Consider the following 19,511-nt stretch of genomic DNA (forward strand, 5'->3'; position numbering starts at 1 on the left):
CCTTCTCTACCTCAGAAAGATCTATTAAGACTCTGCCCATGCTGAAGGGGGTCCTAAAACCGGCTTATGACATTTTTAAGGAGACCACAAGGGCGAGAGTACTAAATCCTAGGATTGACAAAAAATATAGGCCAGCTCCTGTGGACCCTACCTACATACGAGGACAGTTGCCTTTGGACTCGTTGGTGGTGTCCAATGCTCGGAAGAGAGCCAATTCACAGACAACGGGTGATGCTCCTCCCCCTGACAAGGAGTCTAAGGTCTTGGAAACTTCAGGGAAAAGAGTTGCTGTACAGGCAGCTAACATCTGGAGAATTGCCAACACTCAGGCACTTGTGGCTCGATACGACAGGGCGCATTATGATACCCTAGAGACACTGCTACAGCACCTCCCAGATCCGTTCAAGGAAGGAGCAGAGTCGCTTATTACAGAAGGGAAGCTCATAAGCAACGCTTCCATTAAGTGCGCTCTTGTCATAGCGGACACTGCAGCTAGGGCTATTAACACCAGCGTCATGTTAAGACTGCATGCTTGGTTGAGAATCTCAGGATTCAAACCAGAGATTCAAACAACGATACTCAATCAACCTGTCAACCCTGACTCCCTTTTTGGCCCCGAAGTTGACACCACCCTAGAAAAGACCAAGAAAGATACAGACACTGCAAAGTCTATGGGGGCTCTGCAATCACAGCAGTTTAGGAGTGGGTCCTTTCGTCGCTCTACCAACAGAGGACCATCTAGAGGCCAGAACTCCCAACAGTCGCATTACACTAAAAAAGGTACACAGACCACCTATAATAAGAATAACAGAGGTGGATACCGTGGAAACAACGTCAAGGGCAGAGGCCGAGGAAACAGCTCCAGGTCCTCCGCCACCAACAAACAGCGACGCCTTGTCACTGCCCCCCGACCACTTAACACCTGACGGGGGGAGACTCCAAGAATCCCTGCCGGTCTGGAAGTCCATCACTACAGACAGGTGGGTGAGAGACATTGTCCAGTACGGTTATTGTCTGGAGCTCACATCCACTCCACCAAACATACCACCAAGACACCGTCCTATGTCCGCAGAGCACTTGCACTTATTACACCAGGAAGTTCTCAGTATGCTCCAAAAAGGAGCCATAGAACTCGTGCCAGCAGACGAACAGGGATCAGGGGTGTACTCACTGTATTTTCTAATCACCAAAATGGACGGGTCTCTCAGACCCATACTGTATTTAAGACCTCTAAACCGTTACCTTCGGTCAGAGCACTTTCACATGCTCACCTTGCAACAGGTGCTGCCGTTGCTCAAGCAGGGAGACTTTCTCGCAACACTAGATCTCAAAGATGCGTATTTCCATATACCCATGCACACATCACACAAAAAATATCTCAGGTTCACTGTTCTCAATCAACATTACCAGTTCAAAGTCCTCCCTTTCGGAGTAACAACGGCACCCAGAGTGTTCACCAAGTGCCTGGCAACAGTGGCGGCGCACTTAAGGAGACAGCACATACATGTCTATCCTTATCTGGACGACTGGCTTATCCAGGGAAAGTCGGCCCAGCAGTGTGCCAACCACATGACCCACACCATTCACCTTCTTCACAGCCTTGGATTCTCCCTGTCCCACCTTCAACCCACCCACGTACAGCAGTACCTAGGCGCGACCATAGACACTCTGGCAGCCAAGGCACAGCCCAATTCAGTGCGGATCAACAGCATGCAGTTGCTCATAAAAAAGTTCAAACCTCAACACTCACTACCGGCACGAGTGTTTATGCAGTTGATAGGCATGATGGCCTCCTGCATCTTCATAGTCCCGCACGCGAGGCTACATATGCGTCCGCTTCAGGAGTGCTTGGCACGTCAGTGGAATCAGGCTCACGGACAATTGAAGGACCTAGTGTTGGTGAGCGGTCGGGCATACAACTCTCTGCATTGGTGGAATCCACAAAACCTTTGCAAGGGCCAACCGTTCCGAGAACCTGTCCCACAAATCATACTGACGGCGGACGCGTCTCTCCAGGGATGGGGAGCTCATGTACTCAATTACACAGTGCAGGGACTATGGACGACACAGCAAAGGAGGATGCACATCAACCTTCTGGAACTCATGGCAATCTTCCTTGCAATGAAGGCATTAAAATACACTTGTGCAACAAAGTCCTGTTGATCCGGACGGACAACATGACCGCCATGTACTACATACAAAAGCAGGGAGGGACACACTCTCCACAGTTTTCTCATCTGGCTTAGAGCATGTGGAAGTGGGCCATTCAGAGGAACATCTTCCTCATGGTGGAACACCTCCCGGGCAAGGACAACCAGATGGCGGATCTGCTCAGCAGACACAGCCACCAAATACACGAGTGGGAGATACATCCGTCAGTACTACAACCGTACTTCCAACTGTGGGGTCATTCAGAGATAGACCTATTCGCCACAAGGGAAAACGCAAAATGCCAAAACTTTGCCGCCAGGTTCCCACATCCACAGTCGCAGGGCAATGCAATATGGATGAACTGGTCAGGCAGATTTGCGTACGCTTTTCCCCCAGCCCCATTAATACCGCTGGTGGCACGCAAACTGAGGCAACACTCAATGACGCTCATCCTGGTTGCTCCAACGTGGGCACGCCAACCATGGTACACCATGTTTCTGGAACTCTCCGTGGTACCGCATCAACGACTACGGCTAACACCCACGCTTTTAACGCAGAGCCATGGCGAGATTCAGCACCCAGATCCGCAACAGCTGAACCTGGCGATCTGGCTCCTGAGATCTTAGAATTTGGCTACCTAAACTTGCCTCCAGAATGTATGAATATCATCAAGGAGGCACGGAGACCCACTACCAGAGCCTGCTACGCGGCTAAGTGGAAAAGATTTGTCATTTATTGTAAAAATAATCACCTCAATCCGCTGGATGCATCCACGCAAAACATTATCTGTTATCTATTACACTTATGACGATGCAATCTAGCATACAATTCCATCCGTATACATTTAACCGCAGTGGCAGCTTTCCTTCAGAACCGGCAGCACCTCTCACTGTTCAAAGTGCCTGCCATCAGAGCTTTCTTGGAGGGACTCAAACGTGTCATTCCTCCAAGACACCCTCCTTCACCAGTCTGGAACCTAAATGTGGTCCTCACCAGACTGATGGGACCACCTTTTGAACCTCTACACTCTTGTGATATTCAATATCTGACATGGAAAGTAGCTTTCCTGGTTGCCATTACTTCACTAAGAAGAGTTAGTGAACTTCAGGCACTAACCATTCAAGAGCCATTTATACAGGTTCATGCCAACAGGGTCGTACTACGCACCAACCCTACTTTCATGCCCAAAGTAATTTCGCAGTTCCATATGAACCAATCCATAGAACTACCAGTTTTTTTATCCTAATCCTGAGAATGTCGCAGAGAGAATGCTCCACACACTTGATATCAAAAGAGCTCTCCTGTACTATATTGACAGAACACAAAATTGCAGGGAAACAAAACAACTGTTTGTTGCCTTTTCTCCACAGCACAAAGGCAACCCCATTTCCAAAGCAGGAATAGCTAGGTGGATAGTTAAGTTTATACAGATTTGCTATGAAAAAGCTAAGCGCACACTAACAATTCCTCCAAGAGCCCACTCTACACGAAAGTTCGGGGCCTCCATGGCTTTCCTGGGAAATATTCCTTTAGAGCAGATATGTAGAGCAGCCACATGGTCCACTATACATACATTTACCAAGCACTACTGTGTAGATGTACACTCAAGACAGCAGGCAGCTGTAGGACAGGCTGTTCTCAAAACTCTTTTTCAGACTGCTGCAGATGGCACGGGAAGCCGCCGCTAAATGGAGGGACTGCTATATAATCTATGCACAGATATGAATTCAGCAGCCCACATGCCTCGAACCGAATATGCTACTTACCAGTATGCATCTGTTCTTGGCATGTAGGGCTGCTGACATTCATATCGCCCACCCTCCTCACTGGCGCCTGAAGCAGCTGTAGCATTCAGTAATTACCAGTTAGCACGGTCATCGTTCACTGTATTACACTCCATCTATGCCACAATGGCGAAAAACAATCTAAGGATGGAGGGGATGCCCATGCGCACTGTAGTCCAGGGGAGGAGCCACCTATCTCGTGATACTTCGAAGACTCTTCCAGGACAACAATGTGCAATCATCCGGACCCAACAGTAGACGGCGATCTATGCACAGATATGAATGTCAGCAGCCCTACATGCCAAGAACAGATGCATACTGGTAAGTAGCATATTCGACCCCCTTCTTGTGGAAGAACAAACTTAAAAAATGTTGCTGCAATTGTTGCTTACCTCCAAAACAAACAACATTTGTCCTTGTTTAGAGTGCCCGCTATCAAAGCGTTTATGGAAGGACTTAAAAGAATAATTCCACCTAGAGTTCCACCTTCTCCTGTATGGAATCTCAATATAGTTCTTTACCAGACTCAGGGGTCCCCCATTTGAACCTCCGCACAAATGCCAGTTACAGTTCCTTACTTGGAAAGTAGCCTTCCTGATAGCTATCACATAACTTAGGAGAGTTAGTGAACTCCAAGCATTAACCATACAAGAACCATTTTTACAAATACACCATAGTAAAGTGGTTCTTAGGCTTAGTCCAAACTTTCTGCCTTAATTGGTATCTGCCTTTCACCTCAATCAGTCAGTTGAACTGCCAGTATTTTTCCCTCAACCAGACTCAGTGGCAGAACGCGCTCTCCACACGCTAGACGTTAAAAGAGCGATACTATACTCCATCGAAAGGACTAAAAGTTTTAGAAACACAAAACAACTTTTTGTAGCTTTCTCCCCACCTCACAAAGGCAGTCCCATTTCAAAAACAGGAATTGCAAGATGCAATCTCAAAGCTAAACATTAACTATTCCCCCTAGAGCTCATTCCACACTCAAACTAGGGGCTTCTATGGCATTCTTAGGGATAATTCCCTATAGATGACATCTGCAAAGTAGCGACTTGGTCTACACCACATACTTTTACTAAACACTATTGTGTAGATAAGCAAGCAAAGCAACAAGCTACTGTGGGCCAGGCTGTATTAAGAACACTTTTTGAAACTACTGCAACGGATACAGGCTGCCACCCCTACGGAGGAAAAACTGCTTTATAGTCTATGCTAAAGTATCCAATCTACAGCTCATATGCCTCGAACGTAAAATGCTACTTACTAGTATGCATCTGTTCTTGGCATGTAGAGCTGTAGAGTTGTATCTGCCCACCCACCACCCCGGGTACCTGTATCTGTTGCAGTATTATCCTACTTAGATACATCACATGGACATCTTTTTCTACTCTTACTAACTCCATCATCACCCTGTATGGCGAAAAACAATGGAGTCGATGACCATGTGCACTATCCTCATAAGGAGGAGTCACCTATCTCATGACTACAAAGACTTCCTCCACAAAAACAAAGTGCAAACATCCGAGCCCAACACCAGATGGCGATCTATGCTAAAGTATACAACTCTACAGCTCTACATCCCAAGAACAGATGCATACTGGTAAGTAGCATTTTCCTTCTGGTGGATATTCTATCTTAACTGCAGATTTCTCACTGCGCTCCCACTTATGTTCTGTGTAGTCGGCTCTATAATGCATGCAAAAAGGTCTGAAATTAAAGATCTGCACACTGGTACTCTTTTAGGGCGCTGAATGAGTCCAGCAAAAAACTGACGTCACACGCAGGGTAGATACATAAATGTGGCTCAAATCTGTCACTTCTAGGGTGGAAAGAAGCCAGGGTAGAGCCACACGGCTGCACTCAGCAGCACACGGGAGCACTGCAGAGAAAATTTCCACATCCAATCTAGTGCCTGGGAATATTTTAAAAGTGAAGAATCTGCGGTTAGATAGACTACCCACCAGAAAGAACATTATGAATGGTTAGTAACTTGTTATTTTGTAGGATTCTCTGGAGCACAGAAAGGAAAGGCTGTGCAGAAAACTGCCTTGTCAAGTGGGATGTTCTCTGTAGTACGATATGCTGCCAAGAAGTATTCTCCATAAGCATTGCATACATTAGATGTTAGGAGGGCACTTGTGTAGTATATTGACAAAACCAAATCCATCAAACAAAGCAAAGCAACTGTTTGTTGTATTTGCTAAGCCTCACATACGCTTTCCGTCTCTAAAGCTGGTATTCGTAGGTGGATTGTCAAATTCTTTCAAACACGCTTTGTCAAAGTCTAGCAAACGCTATCTGTTTTGCCAAAAGTATATTCCACATATAACAAAGTCACCACAATAACCTTTTTGGGAAACCTCCCTTTAGCTGACATAAAGCTGCCACTTGGCCAACTGTACACACATTTATTAAATGCTGCTGTGTGGAGGATCTGAAAGAAACACGTTAGTTAGAATATCCCCAGGCGTCAGGCTGGATCCGGAAAGTTTTTTGTCAGCAATACCCCTGCGCGTGGCTAGGCGTCGTCTGCGGCTCCGTGTCCGTCGTTGGCGTCGTGCGCCGGGATGACATTGTCGAAGTACTTGAACGCCGCCCTAGCACGCTGTCGTCAGATCTTCTTTTTTCCGCCCCAGACAGCGCCGATCCGGGAGGAGCTTACCCCTTAGTCATTTTTTTACTTAACTTTTTTGACTCTTTTGGTCTCTTGTTGTCTCGACTCTGGTGCCGGTAGGATGTCTGGGTTCAAACCCTGCGACTCCTGTCACCGACTGATGTCGGTTACGGACCATCATCGCCGGTGCCTGTTCTGCTTGGGGGCCGACCACGATTCTGAGTCGTGCCTCGACTGCCGGGCCCTCACTTCGAAGGCTAGGCGGGAGCGGTCCCGCAAGCTCCTGGAGTACCGGCAGTCGGCTCCGCGCCGTTCACGGTCCCGGTCGAGGAGGAGGTCGAGGGACCGGTCGCGGAGCCGCAGTAACCATCACTCGTCCGGTTCCAAGTCTTCGGGTAAGTCGAAGCATGGTAAGAAGTCCAAGAGGCGACATCGCTCTTCGGGCTCCCCTCGCCAGTTGCGTGACTCGGCTGAGGGCTTGGGTGATACCACCCACGCGGCTCCGTCGGAGCCGCAGGAGTCGCGTCCGTCCCCATACCCGCCGGTCCCTGGGACCGACGCGACTCCGGCAGAGATCAGTGCCTTCCTCTCGGCCATGAGAGGCCTGGCTCCCCCGTCCATGCCTGCCGGTGCACCGCGTCCGACGCCGATGGGTGGCAATCTCATCTTTCGCCCGGCTCCGATCATTCCACCTGTCTACCAGGAATCAGATGACGGTGACAACTGGGAGGGGTCTGAGGACCCTCTGGCCTTGCAGGCCAACTTATCACAGGACTGGGCAGATGAGCTGGGGGATGCCAGTGGTCTGGACACCTCCCCCGACACTGGCTTCATCTCTCCTCCGACTGTGACTTCGGAGGAGGGTGCTGCTTTTTCCTTGGTGCTGCGCAAGGCGGCCGAAGCCCTTGGGCTGGAGTTGCCTGCTGTGGCTAACCTCCTCACTGAAGTGCTCCAACTGTCAGCAAGCTCCTCGGAGCCTCTGCTGCAGTTTAATGAGGCACCCGTGGACGTTCTGAAGGGCACTTGGTCCAAGCCCTCCACAGTACCTCCTGTGGGTCGGAACGTGGCCCGGCACCACCGCCCTGCACCGGGCGACCCCAGCTTTCTGTCCCAACACCCCACACCCGAGAGCCTGGTTATCCAGGCCTCTACTTCCCGTCCGATCCCCCGGATCGGGAATCCAAGAGGCTTGAACAGTTCGGTAAGAAGCTGTTCTCTTCCCTTAGTTTGGGACTGCGGTCTTTGAATACCGCTTGCCTCTTGGACCGTTACTCTCACTCCCTGTGGGATACGGTGGAAGACGTGCTGCCCCAGTGTCCGGAGGAGGCCCGGACACGGCTCCCCCAGGCTCTTGCCGACGGGTGGGATGCAGCGCGACATGCTATCCGATGTGGACTAGACACTACGGACTCGCTGGTTAGGGCGATGTCAACCACGTTGACTCTTCGCCGACACGCCTGGCTGCGGTCTACGTCTTTCTCGGGGGATGTCCAGAGCACCCTCATGGATATGCCCTTTGATGGCAGTCGCCGTTTTGGCGGCTAGTGCGCTGGTGCGCTTCAAGGACTCCCGGGCTACGGCCAAGTCCTTGGGCCTCTCGGCCCCGCGCCCGCAAACTTACGCTTTTCGTCCCTTTCGTAGCCAAGGAAGGGGCGCCCCCTCACGTCCGCCTAGCCACCGGCCGCAGACCCAACCTGCACCCGGTCGCGGACGTGGATTCTGCCGAGGCGGTACTGGGGATCAACGTGCCGGTCAGTCCACATCTACCCCGGCAGCATCCGCCTCAAAGCCCTCCTAGTCCGTGCTTTCAGGCCCATTCCACGCCAGTGGGAGGCAGAGTTCACCATCACCTGCTCCACTGGCGTTCCATCACGTCAGACAGGTGGGTGCTGCAAATCGTCCGAAGGGGCTACTCCCTCCCCTTCGAGACGACCCCTCCAGCCATGCCACCGCAGTACCACCGTATGTCGGGGGATTACTTGAATCTTCTGCGGGAGGAAGTTACGGCCCTCTTGGCCAAGGGGGCCATCGAGCGCGTACCTGGTCCAGAAGTAGGTCGTGGTTGCTATTCCCACTACTTTCTGGTTCCCAAGAAGGGCAAAGGGGGCCTGCGCCCTATCTTGGACCTCAGGAGCGTCAACGTCTTCCTCCGGAAGGAACGGTTCAAGATGCTCACTTTAGCTCTGGTTCTGGGCTGTCCTCTACCCTGGAGACTGGATGGTAGTGTTGGACTTGCAGGACGCTTATTTTCACATTCCCGTCCTGCCGTCCCACCGGCGTTACCTGCGGTTCACGGTGGGCTAGGAGCACTTTCAGTTTACCGTGCTCCCCTTCGGCCTCACCAGTGCCCCTTGGGTGTTCACAAAAGTGATGGCGTTGGTCGCAGATTAGGGGTTCCAGTCTTCCCCTATCTCGACGACTGGTTGTTGAAGGCGTGCTCGCCCCAGGCAGTCGTCTCCCACCTCCAGACTACGGTCGACCTCCTGCATTCGCTGGGGTTCACCATCAATGTGCCGAAGTCGCATCTGAGTCCCTCTCAGAAGCTCCTCTTCATCGGAGCGGTTCTGGACTCGGAGCAGTTCCGGGCTTATCCTCCGGAACAGCGGGTCCGGGATATTCAGGCCCCGATTCCCATCTTCCGGCCTCTATCCTGGGTTTCGGTCAGGTTGGTGCTGCGGCTTCTGGGTCTGATGGCCTCCTGCATTCTGCTGGTACATCACGCCAGGTGGCTGATGCGGGCACTGCAGTGGGACCTGAAGTTTCAGTGGGCCCAGCATCGGGGCAACCTGTCCGACTGTGTCTTGATCTCGGAGGTCACTGCAAAGCAGCTGCAGTTGTGGCTCACGGACCGCGATTGGGTCAGTGGCAGATCCCTCTCCCTACCCCAACCGGAGCACGTAGTAGTGACGGATGCGTCCCTCCTGGGATGGGGGGGCCACATGGGAGAGGCGGAGATCAGAGGCCTCTGGTCTCCGGCGGAGTCCCGACTCCATATCAACCTATTGGAGCTGCGGGCGATCCGGCTTGCACCGAAGGCATTCCTTCCCTCTGTTCGGGGAAGTGTAGTGCAGGTCTTCACGGACAACACCACCGCCATGTGGTATTGCAACAAAAGGGCATGGTGGGGTCGTGGACCCTTTGTCAGGAGGCTCTGCGCCTCTGGACATGGCTGGAACATCAGGGCATCACCCTGGTGGTTCAACATCTGGCGGGCTCTCTCAACGCCAGAGCAGACGAACTCCGCCGCCGGTGCATGATGGATCACGAGTGGCGTCTCAACTCGGACGTGGCGCAAGGCCTCTTTCGGCAGTGGGTAGAGCCTTGGTTAGATCTATTCGCCACCGAAGAGAACGTGCAATGTCAGCAGTTCTGCGCGTTGGAGTTTCCAAGGCGGCACTCGCTCCGGGACGCCTTTCGTCGCGAGTCGAGTTGCGGTCTATTGTATGCCTTTCCGCCTATACCACTTCTGCCCTGAGTTCTGAAGAAGATCAGGCGCGACCGGGTCCAAGTCATCCTTGTGGCTCCGGATTGGGCAAGAAGGTACTGGTATCCCGAGCTACTCAGTATGTCCATCGATCCCCCGATCCGACTGCCTCTTCAGGAGGACCTTCTGTCGCAGCAGCAGGGGACGGTCCTCCACCCGAACCTGTCCAGTCTCCACCTCCATGCGTGGAGATTGAGCGGCGGCAGTTGATGCCATTTGACTTGCATCCTGAAGTCTGTGATGTTATTCTGGCAGCTAGGCGTCCCTCTACAAAATCGGTATACGCCTGCCGGTGGAACAAATTTGTGGCATGGTGCACAGCAAAGGCTGTGGATCCCCTTTCCGCCCCTCTTTCTGAGGTTCTCCTCTTTCTTCTTTCTTTAGCCCAGCAGGGCTCTGCTCTGGGCACCCTGAAAGGTTATCTTTCTGCTATCTCTGCTTTCTTACGGCTTCCTGATCAACCTTCTCTTTTCAAATCCCCTGTTGTCTCTCGCTTTCTTAAGGGCATTACTTACATGTTTCCTCCTGTTCCTTTCGTAATGCCTCAGTGGGATTTGAATCTGGTCTTGACGTTTCTGATGTGTGCTCCCTTTTGTGCCACTTCATAATTGTCCTCTTCGTCTTTTGATGCTCAAAACTGCTTTCCTGGTGGCCATCACCTCTGCTAGAAGGGTGAGTGAGCTCCAGGCTCTCTCTTCTAAGCATCCTTCCCTTTCTGTCCATCCGGACAAAGTTGTTCTCTGAACTCGTCCTTCTTTCCTTCCTAAGGTTGTGACTGCCTTTCACATTCCAGGGAGGACCTGGCTTGGCAGTTCGGGCTGGACTGTTCCCATGAGGCACAGTGTCAAGACTGATTTGCATATGGCTGGGTTCAAACTGGAATGGCATGGTGAGCAAAAAACGATGGATTTAGACCCAGATCTCTGTACTGGGGTGAATGTATGACATTGTTCTGCATTCTGTCCATCAACTGTTGTTTTTGCATTTGTCACCCCGAGTGGGACGGGTATGCTCAGACGTGAGTCCCGTGCTCTCCATGCCGCTGGAATCAAGCTATCCTGCCTGAAGAGGGGTGAAACCCCGAAACTGGTCCTAGGATGCTTGGTTCCAGTCCAGGGAGGTCCTGGCTTGGCAGTTCGGGCTGGACTGTTCCCATGAGGTACAGGGTCAAGACTGATTTGCATATGACTGGGTTCAAACTGGAATGGCATGGTGAGCAAAAAAACGATGGATTTAGGCCCAGATCTCTGTACTGGGGTGAATGTATGACATTGTTCTGCATTCTGTCCATCAACTGTTGTTTTTGCATTTGCCTTTTACATTGGGCAGTCTGTCACGTTGCCCACCTTCTTTCCGCCTCCGCATCCCTCGAAAGAGGAAGAGCGCCTCCACCGTCTGGACCCAAAACGGGCGCTGTCCTTCTATTTGGATCGCACCGAGCAGTTCCGGGTGGACGGCCAACTCTTTGTCGGCTACGTGGTTGCTAAGAAGGGACGAGCGGTGCACAAACGGACCATCTCTCGGTGGGTCGTTTTGTGTATCAAGGCATGTTACTCCTTAGCTAAAAAGGAACCTCCTGTAGGGCTGAGAGCCCATTCTACTCGGGCCACTGCGGCTTCCACTGCCCTGGGTCGGGGAGTCTCCTTGCAGGACATCTGTCAGGCAGCAACGTGGGCCTCGCTGCACACGTTTGCCAAGCATTATTGCCTGGACAGCCAAGTCCGGAGAGACGGCTTCTTTGGCCGTTCTGTTCTCCAGGACTTTCTGGTGTGATCTTGGTTCGCAGACCCACCACCGGGGTTGGTATTGCTGGGGTATCTATTCTAAGGTGAGGAATCTTACTAACTCGTTTCTTTCAGATGAACAAGTTACTTACCTTCGGAAACTATGTATCTGTGAGAAACATTAGTTAGTTAGATTCCTCACCGACTCACCCATCCTCCCCGTTCTACGAACCGATATCTAGGGTTGAGGTTATCCCCTTTCAGAGCCCTAGAATTTTTGGGCACCAGTGTTGGTCTCTTGCATGGCTCTGCGTTCCTGGCGTGGAAAGCTATGTACAAGAACTGACGTCAGCACGACGACGGACGCGGAGCCGCAGACGACGCCTAGCGATGCGCAGGGGTATTGCTGACGAAAAACTTTCCGGATCCAGCCTGGGGATATTCTAAGGTGAGGAATCTAACTAACTAATGTTTCTCACAGATACATCGTTACCGAAGGTAAGTAAGTTGTTCTTCAAGCCCACTAGCAGGCTTTAGTTAGCGAGAATGTATTAAGTACCTTGTTCTAAACATCTGCATCATCTACTCACTAGCCACCACTTTGGGGGAGAAACAGCTTTGCAGTCTGTGCACAGCATGTGTATCTACAGTTTCACATGCTACAGATAGAAAATATACTTAACTTGTAATCTTCTGTTTTTGGAGTGTGGTGCTGTAGATTCACATTTGCCCACCTTCCATTATGGAAGCCAGTGCTGATCACAGATGTTTTCCTTTCAACTTCGTTTGGTTCTGCAATGCACAGTTCATGCTATCTTCGTCTTCAACATTATATTCCACTGACACTACTCACTAACTGAGCTGAAAACATTCTGAGGTTGGAGTCTCTTTCCTGTTGCATTGTGGACTTGTGAACTTAAGGTGGAATCACAACAGGTTTCGTCTCTGAAAACACCTTCAAAGAAAAACAACTTGCAAACTACCAGTCCTAACTTAAGATGGCAGGATTATGCAGTTTGTGAAACTACAGCAGTACACGCTGTGAACAGATGGTTGCAGTGTAGGTACCATTTCCTTTTCAAGTCTTTACATCTGTTCCTAGATCTCGTGACATACAGGCTTTGGCACTGCTATCCACCAAGGGAGCTGGGGTAATAAGCTCATCCACCTTGGCAGATTACAACACTCCTTATTTAAAAATGTCCAACTTTATGACTGAGTTCTATATGCCTTTACAGGAGCCGCTGTCAAAACCATGTTTCATGCGGCTGCTCTGTAAACATTTTTGTTTTTAAAAATTCAAACACCCAAGACAGTAGTTTGTCTCTATAAAACAAAAAACCCAACTGACCCTGCCACCATTCGAGCTTTCTCTCGGGGTGTGGGGATCATTTGTATTTTTTTTCCTTTAGCGGACACGAAAAGAAAAAAACAGTACATCAGCTTTTATTAGTTCAGACCTGATCAACTTACATCGACAGCCCCTACTCTGTTGAACAGTTCTGGCAAGGTTTCCCTTGATGGAAAGATGACTATCCACCTGATCCTAAATAGATACGGCCGACACAGTAGTCATTCTGATTTGTGACACAGTACCCAGTCCACCAAACTCTAAATGAGGTCCTTTGTTTGTATATTTAAGAAGACGAGTTCCTGATATAAAGGTAGCTCATTGTAGTGTCTAGGAAGTGGCCATGAACTTCGAAACAAATTGTACTGCAGTGAATAGTCATTTGTTATAAAACCTCTTAAAATTTTGCAGATTTGATTACTGATGGCTTATGACTCACTTTACCAGAGAGTGAGAAACAGAAGCAATTTCAGCTGTGCACCCAACCATTATATCTGATAGACTTCTAGCTGCAGATACTTTATTTTAGAATATTCCCTAGGCATCAGACTGGATCTGGAAAATCGTGAGCAGTACCTCTGTTCACCAGTAGGTGGCATCAATCTGCTCCCCACTATGCCATCCACGCCGAAGTGACGTGCGTTGTGCCTATATAGGCACCACCTGAGCATGCTGACACTTCATTTCTTTCCGCGCCATCAGTGCAGATCCGGAGAGAGCTACATCAGTCCATTTTTTTTAGACTATTTTTTCAACCTTTTGTCGAAATTAATTGGAGCTTAAGCTCCTAGTCTGCAATAGGGATGACCTCTAAAAACCTGTGGGGTTTAAACCCTGTGGATCCTGTCATAGGCGGTTGTCTGTGACAGACCCACACCTTGTTTGCCTCTGATGCCTAGAAGCCAGGCCATGACTCCAAGGCCTGTCCCAACTGCAGAGCGATGAGCCATAAGGCAGTTTGGGAGCGCTCCCTGAAGCACTTAGCATCCTATCCCAGTGGACTCCGTACCTCTCCAGGTCCCAGTTTGAGAGTAAGGTCCCAGGCCCGCGGAGCCATTCCCGACAGTCATTGTCACGCTTGAAGTCGTCGTGCAGAAAGTTCAAGAAGTCGAAGCTCTCTTCATCTTTGCCGGACCAGTCCAAGGCTGTGAATGAGGCGAGGGGACTGACTCCACAAAACTAGCCCCTGCTTCCACACGCCAACTGCGGAGCCTGAGTCTGGGTCCACTCTGTGCCTCCTATCATTTCCCAAAGCCAGAGCGAAACCAACCCAGCTGAAGGAGATTTGAGGTCTTGGAATTCATGTTTCGGTGGGCCGGCCGTTTGGAGCACCTTCGGGCCCCCCGGGTTCAGCAGGTACACTCACTGGATTCCTGCCAGCGGGTTTGCCCTCTGTGCCAGTTGGGCCCTATTTATCCGTTCCTGGATCTGTATTGTCTCTGGTCACCAAATCATGACCTTCTCCAAAGCCCATTCCAGTGGCACCATTCCCAGTGCTGTTGACGCCCCTCGGCATTGCCGACCTCATCGTTATACTGTACTCCATTATGGAACCGGATCGGCCTTAAGGCTAGCACTCAGCCCAGTCCACTGACCCTCCCCCCCCTCGCCTCCGAACCCCTTAAATATGCCTTCACAGGCAAACGGTCGGCAGCAAAATCAAGCACACCTGCCTGGATGGCGTGCATCTCAGACAAATGGGTGCTTCAAATTGTTTAGTGAGGTTATACCATACCATTTACAGAAACGGCTGCTCGGTCCCCCTCCCCGGGCCAATTTCGACCCCAAGGACCCCATCCCCCGAGGCCCGGGCTCATATTTATAATCTAAAGGGGAGGGGTGTCATGCAACCCCCTCCCCTGGCCAATTTTGGCCCCGGGGACCCCATCCCCAGGGCCTGGCCATGTCACCTGGGTGACCCGGGCACCCACTGTGCACGATGGGGACCGAGGGGGAGCCTCATGGCCCCCATGGTCGCAGCCGACTCCCTTCCTCCTGCGGTAGTCAGCATTGCTGCTGCACGGAGGGAGTTGCTGGAAAGGCAGCTCCTTCTGACTTCTTTCCAAGTCCACATGTTTGCAGGCAGGGAAAGAGATAAAACCTCCGCTTCCAACAGGCGGTAGCACTTTGACAGCACCCGCCCCCTGGAACTGGAGTCTTAGCTTTTCCTTGGCGGGAGTTGTTAAAGCTCCCACCAAGCAAAAGCAAACAGCTATGTCGCGGGGATGTGCACCCCGAGGCATAGCAGGAGCCGGTCCTGGGGGCGTGGTGGTACCCAGGGCCATTAATGGCTCCAAGAGGAGGCCGCACGGGCACCCCTCCTTTACTTTTTAGGACCAGCTCCCAAGAGGTGGTGGACCCCAGGGCCCTATGTGGCCCCTCTCCCATTCTCTTTTTTTTTTTTTTTTTTTTTTTTTTTTATTGAGCAAAGTTCAGCACAGAAAATACATGAATACATATCCAATCAAAAAAAAGTCTTGTTATACAGTCAAGTACACAATACAACCAGCAAAAGAAATGAGAAAAAAAAGAAGAGCAGAAAAAAGAGTAACATCATCCAAATCAGGGGGGGGAAAAATCATTAAGTCTCTGATTTAAGTACCATTGAGAGATAGGAGCCCATATCTGGGTCCCCAAAAGTCTAGATTTATTACCTCTAAAACTATAAATTGAAAGTTCCTGTTTATATATTGCTAGAAAACGGCTAAGCCACATCTGAAAGGTAGGTGGTTCAGGATCCTTCCATCGAGCCGCAAGAATAATTCGGAAGATAGCAGTGCCCAAAAAGAGTACCCGCTGTTCTTCAATACTATGGCCAAGAGAGTCATCATGACCCATTAAGTACAGAGTTACTGATTCTTGGATATCATGTCCAAAAACCTGAGCCCAAAATCCCATAATTGCAGTCTTCAATACAGCTAGTTTAGAACAATCCGCGAGCATGTGTATTAAATTCGCTTGAGGTTGATTGCATCTCGGGCAGAAATCATTATCCCGGAAACCCCAAGAAAATAACTTTGCAGGGGTGAAATAAAGATTATAAAGAACTTTATAATATTGAGCTTTGAGGTTCGAGGCCATAAAAAGTTTAGAGGAAAGGGCCAGGCAAAGGTCGATATCAATGTTTGGGTTGGATAACCTTATAGCCCAGGCCTGCTCAACCCGTTCTAAATCGTCGGTAGCATTTTGAATAAGCAGTTGGTAGAAAGTACCGATTCTAGAAGAGCGTTTTCCAATAATAGAAAAAAGATTGATATTATCCAATTTAATTCTGGGGGTACAATTGCGAATACTTGTAAGAACCTGGAAGTATTTCAAAAAGTCCGTATTGGGAATAGAGTATTTCTGCTGCAGCCATCCGAATGACGAAGTGGTTTCCTGACCAAGAAAGTCATCCACTGTATTAATGCCCAAAGATTCCCACCTCCGAGAGGTGGAGTCGTTAAGAATATTAGAGATAATGGCACTGCGCCATAAGGGAGTATATTTTGTGAATTTTGGAATATCTAAATGTCTAGATACTAATTTCCAAACCTTCCAAGCATCTGTAATTATCTTTAACTTGATTTTTTTGTAATATGAAGGTTCGACCTGCCTTAAAAATAGGCCTTGGCATTTAGTCCCAAGGCTCAGCTCATAGATAGATGGAATATAAGATTCCGTAGTAAATAGAGTAGTTGTTTTACAACTCAGTAAAGGGCCCATCTGATGTAGTAGAGTTGCCCATAAATAAAATGTTAAACTGGGGATAGCTAGCCCACCCCTCTCCTGAGGTAGAGTCAGTAATGGTAGGGCTCTTCTAATTTTTCCAAAGCTCCATATAAACTTAGACATGGAGGAGTCAATGATCTTGAGGAAACTACCTCCTGGCAAAATCGGAATTGCTCGGAACAGATAGAGTATCCTTGGAAAGATATTCATTTTTAGGTAGTTAGCCCTACCAATTATAGAGAGATGTAAATTATCTACTCTCCTAAGGTCAGTCTTTATTTTATTAATCAAGGGCGAGTAGTTAATATGGTCAATTTGCCCTATATCAGCAGAGAGGCAGACACCTAGATAAGTAGCTTGCTTCACTTTAAGAGGGCTATCCCATGCCGTGTTACTTGTACAAAGAATCATAGTTTTATCCCTATTGAGGGAATAGCCTGAAAAGGAGCCAAAGGACTGGGTAATTAATTCAATTTCCTGGACTGCATCAGCAGGATTTGTAGTTAATACAGCCAAATCATCGGCATACGCCAAAACTTTGGTTGAATACACTCCAACATCCACTGGTTGGATACGGGGGGAAGAAAGCAATTTTACAATTAAAGGATTAATATAAAGGGCAAATAATAGCGGGGAACAGGGGCACCCCTGCCTCGTCCCCCTCTGTATCTTAATAAAGTCCGACTCAACACCACAAATGGAAATCTTTGCCTTAGGATCTACATATAGAGCCTTTACAGCACATATAAACTTATTTCCAAAGTTGTTAGATTCCAAAACATTCCAGAGAAAACTCCAAGATACACGATCAAATGCCTTCTCGGCATCGAGGAGGATCATCGACATCTGCCCCCCCGTGGATCCCATGATGTCAAATAGGGTAATAACCCTCCGGGTGTGGTCCGTGGTACCCCTACCGGGGATAAACCCATGCTGCCACGGGGAGACAAGATGCTCGACGATCCTGCTCAGCCGATTGGCTAGGATCTTAGCATAAAGTTTTGAGTCGGAATTTATCAAACTTATCGGTCTATAAGAGGATGGAAGATGCAGAGGTTTGCCTTTTTTCGCAAAAATTGCTATATTTGTATGTTTCCAGGATTCAGGTGGGATTGAGTGATATTGAACCCCCAAAAACAGATCCAATAAATAAGGGAGTATTTGTTTGCCTAGCACCTTATACAAATCAAGCGGGATTTTGTCAGGGCCTGCTGCTTTGCCGTTTGCAAGATCAGAGAGTGCAATCTCCAACTCAATAATTGAGATTTCCCTTTCGAGATCTTCTTTGATAATCTCATCAATCGATGGAATGAAATCTTGATCCGATAGCCAGCTATTAAAAAGTGTTTTTATGGCGTCATCAGTATATAAGTTATCGTTATGATATAGCTTCTCGTAATATTTTCGGAATACCTCCATGATGTCAAGTGAGGAGGAAAATTCTTGGCCCTCATATTCAATTCGCTTGATCTTATTCTGAGCTAGCCTTTGGCGTGTACGAAGTGCTAAATATCTGCCAACATTCTCTCCTGATTCGTATAGTTTGTTTTTATTAACTTCATATAGTTCAGCAGCTTTTCGGGTTAAAGTGCTATTAATTTCAGCTTTTAACACTAGTATTTTTTGGAGAGTGTCATGAATTGGAAGTCCCAATTGAATTTGTGCAGCATGATGAGTCTCAAGTTTAGACAATGTAAACATTAGATTCCCATTAATATTGTCCTCCTCCTTTTTGTGCCTAGCCACAAACAAAATAGTTTCCCCCCTTAGTGCTGCTTTAAAACAGTCCCATACAATCAGTCTAGGAGCGCTAAACTGATTGTAATCGAAAAACTCCTGAGCCCATGATGTTATATGGGCTATATATTGGGGGTTAACAAGAAGTTTTCTATCAAAGGACCATTGCGCTCTTGGCTTCTCAAAGCTTGGTAAGTCAAAGGTAAGGGTAAGTGCGTTGTGGTCCGAGATAGTTTTAGGAGACTTAATTATATCGAGGAGAAACTGTTCCTCTAATGATGACATAACATAATCAATTCGAACATACTTATTATGTGGGTATGAAAAATAAGTGAATCCCTCGTCATTTCTCTTCCTCAGCGTCCAAATATCAAATAAATTGTAACTATCCATCAAATGACAGAGGGCAGTATATACCCTTGGCTTGCGTCCTTTATATTTTGAGGGTGATTGAGTATCAAAACACCTCCCTACAGAAATATTGAAGTCTCCGCATATAATTAGCGGGCCAAGCCAAGAGGCCAGTTCTAACTCAAGATCTACAAACAGTTGAGGGTCATCAATATTTGAGCCATAAATTGCGCAAATTATAAGACCAGAATTGAGTTGAACTATAGCCCATCTTCCGTGTTTATCGGCCAATGTACGAGTAGGGTTACCTATTAAAGGCTTTGCAAGAATAGCAACTCCTCGTGTTTTTGAGGTTTGTGATGTGGCTATGATAACGTTAAATCCCGGAATATTTAGCAGATCCTTATCGCAATCTGCGATATGCGTTTCCTGTAAGCAGAGTATATCAACAGGGTCTAGACGCAATAATTGATATAATTGTGCCCTTTTATTTTTGTCATTAAGGCCTGCGATATTCCAACTACGAAGTTTTAGTCTCCCCATCTAGAAAAAAGAATCCTAGTCCCAACCGTCAGAGTATAGTACAATATATGAAAACAGA

The 19,511-nt window shown here is 48.7% G+C and overlaps 1 protein-coding gene across 9 annotated transcripts in view; it reads left to right on the forward strand.

Moving 5' to 3' along the window:
- KMT2C (lysine methyltransferase 2C) overlaps positions 1–19,511 on the forward strand; it is a 1,736,691-nt gene that overhangs the window by 1,046,030 nt on the left and 671,150 nt on the right. The window lies entirely within an intron of this gene.

This window comes from Triturus cristatus, chromosome 10 (assembly GCF_964204655.1).
Source record: "Triturus cristatus chromosome 10, aTriCri1.1, whole genome shotgun sequence".
Taxonomy (NCBI): Eukaryota; Metazoa; Chordata; class Amphibia; order Caudata; family Salamandridae; genus Triturus; species Triturus cristatus.